Source organism: Solanum verrucosum, unplaced genomic scaffold, assembly GCF_900185275.1.
Source record: "Solanum verrucosum unplaced genomic scaffold, falcon-dt-bn FXZP01000012.1, whole genome shotgun sequence".
In the NCBI taxonomy this organism is placed as follows: Eukaryota; Viridiplantae; Streptophyta; class Magnoliopsida; order Solanales; family Solanaceae; genus Solanum; species Solanum verrucosum.
The window spans coordinates 4,341,524-4,352,297 of record NW_026020063.1 but is presented as its reverse complement, the minus strand read 5'-3'; positions in this window follow the sequence as shown (position 1 = coordinate 4,352,297).

The following is a 10,774-nucleotide window of genomic DNA, read 5'->3' as shown; positions in this document are numbered from 1 at the left end:
AGTCGCATTAACAAAGATTCATCTTTTCCTACTCCAATAAGTTTATCACAATAAACCCTCAAATGAGTCAAAGGGTTTTCAACTCCACTAAAAGTATCAAATTTTGGCACTTTAAAACCTTCTGGAAGCTCCAAATGTGGATGGCGACATAAGTCTTCATAATTCAACCCCACAATGTCCGGGGTGTGTTGAACGTCCTTTATTACATTCATAATGTAGTAGAGAAAGGGTATGATTCTGGCGATATTGGAAAATGAAATGCGGTTTTTAGAGGTATGGGTTGAGTGGTAGGTGGGTTTTGGTCAATTTGAGTAGGGATTTGATGGACCGGAGGAAAATTATGGAAAATGTTGGTATTTGGATTTGGAGGAGTAGGCAACTTTTGGTGTGAGGAGCTAGCAAGATGTGGGTAAGGGGTGGCTAGGTCGATGATGGGAGGCTTTGGATTCGTAGATGGGGATGAATTGTTTGGAAAATCCTCGGGTGTTGGATCTGAAGTAGGAAAATAGAGTAGAGGTCTTTCGTTATCTGGAGTAGGAGTGTTGGCAATGATAGCCAAATTCGTCAAATCTCAAGTCTTATTCATTTCAGTCCTCATTTCATCAAACTGTTGGAACAATTGTGCAATCAACTTGTTATGTTCAGCAATGATAGGGTCATTCACATTAATTTCATTCAAATCAGTATTCTTAACATTTTCAACCATTTTCTCTTTGCCTTTTGACAAACATTGGTCGGAGAAGGAATCCGTAGGGTCTTTGGACCTTGTGAGGTATGGATGTTCAGCCATTTACTCAACACAGATCAGTTTTGAGTACCTGACAAAGAAAAACAACTCAAAAGATAAACTAGCCCACACATATAGAGAAATGATTAAATAGACAGGAATTTGTCTATTTGATTTTGAGATTAGTGAATTAGAAATGTCGACTTGAGTTGAGACAAAGTTGATTGTATTGTCATACTTATGATTTTCGACTGAGATGAAATTCCAATCTCATTGCAAGAGTTGGAAAAGATAGGATTTCTCTAAAATGAGGATCGAACCTTGAAAGGTTGCTTACGTATCTCATGAAGGAGAATTCAGGTCCTACGTAGTTCGACTAACTTGAATTTCTTTCAATTTGAGACGATGAATCTTTTTCTGATATAAGGGTAAGATTTGAAAAATGAAGTTTGATTTTATTTTTTTATTTTTTTTTGGAAACTAAAGACTCGAAGAATATTTGGACGCACTTTTGATACTGACTTGATATTTATGCTTAGGGGTTCTAAAAATAATTTGAAGAGGAGTGAGCTAGAATATCTCCAAATAAAGCAACATATTGACACAAGCAGTTATAACATATAAACAACTATTGCGCGTTCTAAACAAATATATGACCCTTTCGTACCAAGGGTAGGCCTAACGATTTGAAGGATGTATACATCTTTTGAAACGTTTCATTGCCCCAAAATCCAAATTTATACAAGTCTTATGGATAAACTGAATGGGGATACATAATAGGGGAAATGGGATACAAAATAATCAATCCCGCGCAGGGGTACAATCCTAAGTTATGCCTTCATGAAAAATACATCTTTCTTGAACTTCTTGTCGTCTCCAAATGTCGACGCCTTTGGATGGACTAGTAACTTGTAAATCTATTTATTCGACTAGAATAAGTTATAATCTACTATTTACCCCAAAGGACAATGATTTTTCAAATAACTTATACATCCTTCAAATTTGAACATGTAAGTATGATCATCTGATTAGGTCGTGGACCATTTTAGCCTCAAGGTGGTCTCTCTAATGGGCCCAACACACTTTGGGTGTTGGGTCATCTTAGTTCGATGCGCTAAAAGGGATTTGGTTTCGCTCTACACTAGTTGACTAAGAGTTCATTTTTTAAAGACCGAAAACCCGAGTTGGACAAACTACGGGGTGAAGTAAATAAACGTCGTTGGATGACCACAAGCCAACTATTCGTTTATCACTTCAAAAGAATTCAACTTGTGTTTTTTCTTGAAGGACAGCCGTGGTAAGCCACGTAACTGCCTTTTTTTCTAATGCAATCTATTTGCCGTTTGGCGGAATTGGTTGCCATGAATGCCACAATTAAATATATACAATAAATAAAACAAGTAAACAGTTAAACACGTAGCCAAATAAATTAATCTTAAGGTTAGAACCATTCAATTCCCCAGCAGAGTCATCAATCTGTTTTATTAAGAAAATAATTTTTAAGACTAGACTGGTTTTAAGAGTCGCCACTTAATTTTTAAGAAAATCCAAGAAAACTGATTTTCAATAGATTAAAACAGGGAATCAATTGAAAATACTTAAGGGGGGTTCGGGGGTTCTTATTAGCTTTTCGAAAAGGCTTTGAAAGCAATCGAAATGTCCGCTAACACGCCGTTATCCGGCAATTAATTATTTGGCTAAAATAAGTTGACTTAACTTCATTTGCAAAATTGAACTATTTTATAGTTAGGATCATTTTAATAGAAAAATAATGAAATATTATCTAAGTGAAGTATTTCATAAACTTATTCATTTATTTATTTATCTTTTACGTCAAGTAAGGACGAATAAATTAGTTAAGTGATTATTTCAAATTGGGTGTCTTTAGGGACTTGAATTTTACGAAACTTAAAATTAAATAAACACAAAAAATAACACATAATAACAAGTAAATGAGATAGGGAGAGAAGATTTGACCCAAGTCTGGATCTGTCCGCCTGGGCCAGCACTTGGGACTAACTTTGTTTTGGCCCTTTAGCCCATTCAAATCAGTTCTACCTATCTTAATCTAATATGAAGACATATCCTTTTCCTATGGGCCTTAGGCCCAATTCTTCCACCTGTCCTAAATTCTAACAAAGTAATAACAAAATTTAATGACAAGGGCTTAGGGCCAAAAATAACAAAATACAATCATTTTATATAAAGAGTGGGCCTTTGGCCCAATCTTTTCAATTCTTCTAGGCATTCACGTTTTTCCACCTTCGAGACTTGTTCGTCGACTTTTATAGGCCGGTTGACTCGATAAAGGAATTTGAGCCTTTATGGCTCTCTCGAAATGCAAGGGAACGGAGTGAGTTCATGGCGAACTTCGAACAAATTTCACATGCAAAAGAAAAGAACGCAAGTAAGGTTCACGATAGTTCAAAATGACAAATAAAATAAAGAACGATGCTACAAAATAGTGGTGCAATCAAAACATACCACTGTTAATATTAAATTTAGCTATCCCAAAATTCATCTATTCTGAATGATACTAAACGAAAAAATTTAATTTCGCATAATCCAAATGAACCAGAAGCTTCACCAACATAGTCACTTTAACCATGAATATAATTTCAAGTCAATGCATCAATACTAATACAACAATAAGGAAAGGCCGTCAGACCAGATCAAAATTAAATAAAATAAACAAACTTCTTGGAGGCAAAAACTTAACAACATTTGACGGCAAAGTGCAGTTCATATAATGAACAGGAGATCAAATCCATCTTGGTGACAAACCAATTGAGGCAAAAATCTATGCATCTAAGAGATAGACAAGAAAAATGGAAAAAATGAACTCACTACATAGACCCAACAGACAATAATACATGCTCTCAATATGCTAAAACATACTCTATTTAAGAATTAAGCAACAGAGGGATTACATCACTGGACAATACAACAAAACCAAAGATTATGAAGAAATACACCGAACCGAAAATGACTACTAAAAAGGACTACGCTACTGATTGAGATTTCCGGATTCGGTTAAATAACCACGTTGACACAAACAAAGCTATTTAGAATAGAAAAAAAAAGACAATCAAATTCCAAGTCACATTTTGATGCCAAAAGATTCTAGCTAATAAAGAAAATAGGCATGCTTTAGAAATGAACCGTAAATAGAGCTATGAACTAAGCTAAAATAAGATTACCACTAACACTGACACTGACTGAAAATTTAAAGACAAAGATAGAATTTTAGTTATGCAGGGATAATAAGTCCGAACAGAAAAATAAGACCACCAAGACTACGAATGAACAGCGAAGAAGCAGCGGACTGTGCAACTAACACTCAAAATTTAAACCCAATAAAACAGCAAGCCATTCTAAGCAAAACTAAATAGAGATTCATCTAGTTGTAGCATCGAGATTGAGTCAATGACTTTAAAGACCAGCACATGAGACACAAACAACAAATCGAGTGAGAACACAATCATTCAAGCAAAAGAAGAAGAATAATCAATAAAAAGTCGGCTCACGAGCAGAATACCCACCAAACGATTTAAAGTCATAAGGAATATACCTTTTCCAGTGCAGCAGACTAGGACGAGAAGAGCAAGGAGGGCAACGAGCTTTCACCACCAAAATTCGAACCGGACAGCAAGCGAAAAGCCTATGCGGCAATTAGAATTCGAGCTAACTTAAAGGATAATGGTGATCAAGCTAGAAGGACGGAAACTAACTCCCTTTTCTCTCTTTCAAGTGTATTCCCAATGTATCCTATAGCTATTCTGCTGTATCCTTTTCTTCTTTAAAAAAATTCTACCTCCCCCCCTTGGTGAACAACAAAGCAACCTATATAAAAGGAAGAACAAGGTTCGGAAATGGGGGAAAAGGACAAAAAAACGGGTAGAAACGAGGGCCCTAAATTCAAAATTCAAACTCCAAACTTTCACCATTTTGGACAAACACCCTTTTCTATCAAATTTTGTCCCATTCCGGAAGAGGAAATGGGACAGCCGCGTGCTGCTGCTAATGTACTGTTCGAGAGGGACGGGAGCAAATGACATAACGACTAGATTGGACTCGCGCGATTGGACTGGAATCGCTGGAATTTATCGTCGTTTGTTGTTGTTCACGCGATGAAGAAGAAACGTTGGTACTGGGGTCGTTTGCATCATCCACGCGTTGTTGGAGCTAGCGTTTGGAGAAGAAGATGATGTACAAGGGTCGTATGGCATGTATTGTTGGTGTACAGCTGGTGGGTCTCTTTTTTTGAATTGTTGTTGTACTTAATGTTGGTATTGTTGTTGTATTGAATTGGAAATATAGGTGGGCCAGGGGTACTTGGTTTTGTTGTATGTTTGTAATGTTCGGTTATGTATTGCATGGTATTGTGGGAAAAAGAAGTGGGTTGGGGTTGTTTTGTTTGCTAATCGGTGGGCTGGGAATTGGAAATAAGAGTTGGGTGGGTTGGGAATGGAATTGGGCCGAAAATTATTGAGAAAATAGCCCAAAACTTGGTCTCAAATGGGTTTAAGGTGGGTAAGGAAATATAATTAGAACCAATTGAAGTTAAAAACTTAGCCGATTTGAGGTTAGTTGGTGAATTCGGTTAACAACTAAAAAAGATAAATTAATATAAATTAATTAATGAGCTTCTTAATCTTAACGAGATAAAATAATTAACTTAATTGTAAACTAATAACTCAAAAATATAAGTGTTAACTAACTAAACCAATTAACTAACTAATTAAGTAAAATAAAAAATCTTTTTAACGCGATTTTCGAAATTTTTATAAAATATTCTAATTATATACAAAATTATATAAAACACATATGTTACTTAAAAATTATAAAAATGATAAAATTAATTAAAAGTAATTTGAAAAATATTTTGAACCTTATAAAAACTAATTATTTCAAATCGTTTGGAATTTAAGAAACTCAATGATTAATTTGTATTGTGGAGGTCCAATATTGGGTGTCAACATACAATATCTCGATCAATGAAATATAAAGTTGATTATAGTATGTAGTACCCAAGATCATTTATCACATTCATATTTCTCATCATCTCTTTTTCATAATTTTGAGTCATCATTATCTACTTGTCTTATAGAAAAACATAAAGGACGTCAATGAACACAATTGATGTGATAATATTCAATGTCTTCCTCATCTTATGAATCTCTTAACCTCAACGTGATATACTTTTGAATAAATGTCTCGCCAAAACGATTGCATGATCTCTTGGCAAAATACTAAGATAGAAAACACCAAAATCTCAAGAAACTTATTAAAGTCATGAAGGTATAATGTGAAAATTACTTATACTTTCAGGGCTTGACAAGGTAGCAAGTAGAGACGAAACGTGTATCTCCCTTATGGGTCACTCTATGCATACATGGTATGAAACATGTATCACAATACTGACTTCTTTTTTATGGATCATATGTCTTTTATTAATTAAATACTGTGTAAATGATAGTTCAGATAATTCATGTCTCATTTTGAGTTCATAAATTTACTCATCATTTTATTCTTCAAAAGTCATATCTGGCATTAGAAACACACTAACTCATTTTAATCACTAAAGATAAACTAACAAATGACAACTCTCGGTTACCACCACTTTTGACAATAATTATTTTGTAATTGTCTCATCTCCACTTGTCACTTAGACAATAGAGGCAATTACTTGTGCGAATAGCCAATTTTTTCATCCGTTTGACATACTTTTTATCCTCAGAATTTTAAGTACACTACATAAAAAAGTAACATATGTATATGATTCAACAACAAGAAGAATTAGGCATAAACCAATATTAACTTTAAATAATGTGAATTTACATAAACATGCTTGGAAAAAAACAAAATATAAATACATCAACATCTAAGTAAACCAAATGACTTGACATGTCTCTCATAAACATCACATCCTATGAGTTTCGTTAAGGGATCTGCTATCATTTGATGCATAGATATGTATTTCACGTTCACTTTCTTTTGTACTATTATGTCTCTAAAATTATACTTTATGTCAATATGTTTCGTCTTCCCATGATACTTCAGATCCTTTGTGTTGGTTATTGCACCCTGACTATCACAATTGACTGTGACAAGCTTAACAACATTATTATACACACCCAAGTGAACCAGAAAATGCTTAAGCCAAACAACTTCTTGCACAGTATATGAAAGTGCTAGGAATTCAGCTTTCAATGTAGATAAGGCTATACATGACTGCTTCTTGCTACTCCATGATATGGCGCCATTATTAAGAAATAATGCATATCCAGAGGTGGATTTTCTTTTATTTAAATCTCCTCCCCAATTAACATTTATGTAGCCTTTGAGTTGTAGATCATTCCTTGATAACGTAAGGAATAGTCGATTGTGCCTTTGAGATACCTCAATATCCTTTTAACTACATTCCAATGTTGCAGTCTTGGGTCGGATTGGCATATGCTAACTAACTCGATGACATAACAATTATCTGATTTGATACACATCATAACATACATAAGACTTTCGACTGCATTGACCTAAGAAACTTTTCTCATATATTTCTACTCATGTGGAGTCTGGGGGTACATCATTCAGATCAAACCTTCACTTTTAGAAACTGAAGTGTTTATAGATTTGCAATCTTGCAAATTGAAGTGTTCAAGAACTTTCTAAATGTAAAGTTCTTGTGAAAGAGATAACAATCTCTTTGAACGATCTCTTGAAATCGTAACTCCAAGAATGTATCTTGTTTTACCCATATCTTTCATCTCAAAAGAAAATGATAACCACTCTATTATTTCTTTTCCAAAATCAATGTCACTTGCACCTATTAATATATCATCTACGTACAATGATAAGATCACAAACTTGTCTTTAAATCTTTTGATGTGCAAAAAATGATCTTCATGAATCATAACAAATCCATATTATATGATTGCGTTATATAATCAAAGGTATTATTGTCTAAAAGATTGTTTAAGGTCATAAATTGACCTTTGGAAGAGGAGAAATAATAGGAAGTGTCACGATCCAAAAGTCCAGGTCATGATGACACATACCCGAGAATCCCAAAATGGTGTGTAAGCCGAAAGAAATAACACATACGAGACTCCCAAAGGGAAGTCATGCCACAAACGATAGAAAACAACAAAAAATTTGCCAAAAACTAGTAGCATAAGTATAAAGAGCATCTAATATAATTCTAGAATCAGAAATATATCTCAAGTCTTCAAAAGGAAAGTTAACAACTTTAAATGTTAGATGAAGACTAATGGCGATCCGAAAAGCAGGATCTTACCACAACTTCAAAAGAGAGAAATTTGTTGGATCCAATCAACCGCTACGAGGATCACCTTGACTAGGATCTGCATCAAATGGATAATAGAAGTAGGGGTGAGTACAATCATATGTACTTAGTAGGCTAGACCTAGTCAGTATAACAACTAAACAGACTTAAGAAATAAACTATGAAACACTTCCACCTATACGCAGAAAAGTCCCATTCCGGCATCGATGTCGCCTAATATATATAGAATGGCACAAATAAAGTAAACACATAAGGGTACAAATAATATTTAAAACAACACATACGGACCCTCAGAAATCGTTCAGATCCATAAACTGGACATGCTACCCACCGAAATCAACATTTTAGACTCAATGAAATCGTTAGATTTCTTAAAAGAGGTCAAATTACGGAATTACCCTCCCAAACCACTCTTAAGGCTAAAAACTCAATTTCTCACTCAAATACCCAAATCTCAACCTAAGCCCTCAGAAACCCTACCAACCACCGTACTAGTTCAAATTCGACGTTCCGAACACGATAGAACTGATGGAATTCCCATTTGATGCTTGGAACTCAAAATATTGATCAAAATCAACCCTATCATGAATTCACAACTCAAGAAGGTCAAATCACTAAAAACACACCCGATCGCATCGAAGACCACACCAACCATTCTCATAACACAAACTAAGCATGAAATTGCTAAGGAGAAGGGCAAAATGGTTAATTCACAATTAATAGCAAATTCACAAGAAATGGAACATTACAAGAAGCATGGAAGGAACATCACTTTTACAGATATGGTGAGAGATTGAAGATATGGTGAATAATTTGATAAAGTTCTTATATCCATGGATAAAGTTGGCAACATGCTCATGGAAGGAAATAATTGGAACTATAAGCCTGAGTTACATTACTGCGGTGTTACTTGGAGACCCCTCAATATAATCTCAAATTAAAGTGTAACACAAATGAAACTTGTAGGGGAAATCAAGGACTAAGTTCCTATGGTTTTTGCATAGGAGATGACGAGCGACACCTAATTTATGCAAAAGCCAAAGGAAGATCCATGACAAGAAACACAAAAGTAGAATCTATGAAGCTCTACTATATCGCCAGGAAAAGAATGGGATGTGATTACTACTGAGACATACACACTCAATCTCAAAAAGATCATACAAAAGAAATGAAGGGGGCCATGGGAGATTGTGGAAAGAATAACGGACATCAAGAGTATGTAACAACACACCTATTTCCAGATCACACACATATTTAGAGAAGGTAATTGTGCTGCAAAGTATCTAGAAAATAAGGTGATTGAATTACAAAACACACAAGAGTATATATCATGTTTTTCATGACTTACTAGTAAAAATGAAGGGCATGCTCTCACCATGGATAAAACATAAATTCCTAATACAAGGATGAGAACTCGCCAGATAAACATTCCCAATTATAAAAAAGGATTACATTGAGAAACATAAGGATAGTCAGATTGGAAAGCAACATGTATCACAAAACATGCACAAATAGCAGTACAAGGCGATAGCTTTGCAAGAAAATAGCATACACAACAAGAAAACTATGTATGCCTAAGAGAAGACATTAAAATTGTGACTAAGCTAGCTAGCTTCACTTGTTTTAGCTATAAAAAAAACCTTGACAAAAAAACAGGGGTAGTTGGGTCTTGCATCACTTGAGGTCTGGGGCGTATCTAGAGGGAGTGCCGTGGGTTCACGTGAACCCATGCTCCCCTCTCTAGATCATATATAGTAGTGTTATATGTTAAAAAAATATTTAAATATATATGTGAATTCACGTTCAAAGTATCATATAATAATATGATGATGATAGGGTGCACCTCTCTGAGTGAGGATAGAAATTTCAATCTTATATCTATCTTCTGTTTTTGAGTAACACCTCTCCAAGTGGTTATCGATTACACTTTTGACGTTTCAACTAATTTTTCTTTTGTTTTTTTCTTAAATCTTTCAAAATTTTCCAGTGTGTTACTTTGAAAATTCTTTAAAAAAATTAGCACTATAAATTTTTTATATAATTAAATCAAATGTGTATATTAAAATTTAAAACTAGTAGTATTATATATTTTGGACCTATAATTTTTAAAATTTAATGGTTCATATTAAGAACCTAAAAGTCAAACTGATCAAATTTATATTTAAGAAGCATTTTTTCGTAATCATACACCCATCTTACCGAAATCATGAATACGCCTCTGCTTGAGGTGTGCAAAAACCAACAATCTTCTACACAAATCCTTCTAAAAGAGATGCAAGAAGGTAAAAAGCGAGAAGAAGGGATCAAGACTAGACTTACCAAAGTCTCCAAAATCTAGTAGAGAGAGAGATGTTTTTCTCTGGTCCCTTAGGGATAAACCCCGACCATTTGAGAAAAGATGTCAAGATCTTTGTTTACAAGGGATCAGGTGGGAGAACATTGAGGTACATACCTGATAATAGTGAAGGAGATAGACAAAGCTACAATCCATGACACAAGCACGAAGATGACCCAGAGGAGAACCATCAGTAGCTGCAGATATTTCGTTTGTTTTGTTTAATTTTGTTTATTTTGGACTAGGTCTCATGGGGCTAGTTACGTATCTTGCCAGATTTTGGTGCATCCAGATACATGTATATCAAGTTACACGAGGTCAAAATTAGGTGTAATTTGTTCTAGACATTGTATCCAAGTGGATTCACATGTATGTGAGATACATAGCAAATCTCGTTTGCCTCTCT